The sequence below is a fragment of the Propithecus coquereli genome, unplaced genomic scaffold (genome assembly GCF_000956105.1).
Source record: "Propithecus coquereli isolate 6110/MARCELLA unplaced genomic scaffold, Pcoq_1.0 Scaffold557, whole genome shotgun sequence".
NCBI lineage: Eukaryota > Metazoa > Chordata > Mammalia > Primates > Indriidae > Propithecus > Propithecus coquereli.
The window spans coordinates 895,082-895,490 of NW_012151474.1; positions in this window are offsets into that span (position 1 = coordinate 895,082).

The following is a 409-nucleotide window of genomic DNA, read 5'->3' on the forward strand; positions in this document are numbered from 1 at the left end:
TCTTGACGGGGGGAGAGTCCCCTGGGCTATCTGGGGGAGTCCGATGTCATCACTAGGGTCCTCGCAGGGGGAGGCAGAGGCTGGAAAGGCAGGAAAAGGGTCCTCCCTGGAGCCCTCACAGGGACCCCCTGCAACACCTGGATCCAGCTTCTGGCTTCCTCAACCGTGAGAATCAATTTCTGTCATTTTAAGCCACCAAGTTCGTGACACTTTGTTACGACAGCCCCAGGACACCGATGCTCCAGGAACTGGACGTTGGGAAGGAGGGTGTTAGTTTCTGCCTCGTGTTGCCTGGGAACTGGGGGTGGCCGGGGGCGTGGCGAGACGGAGGACGCCGCGGAGAGAGGGAGAGTGGAGCTGGGGGCCGAGCGAAGGCCCTGCTGAGTGCCGGCTCGCCCCGAGGCCGCCC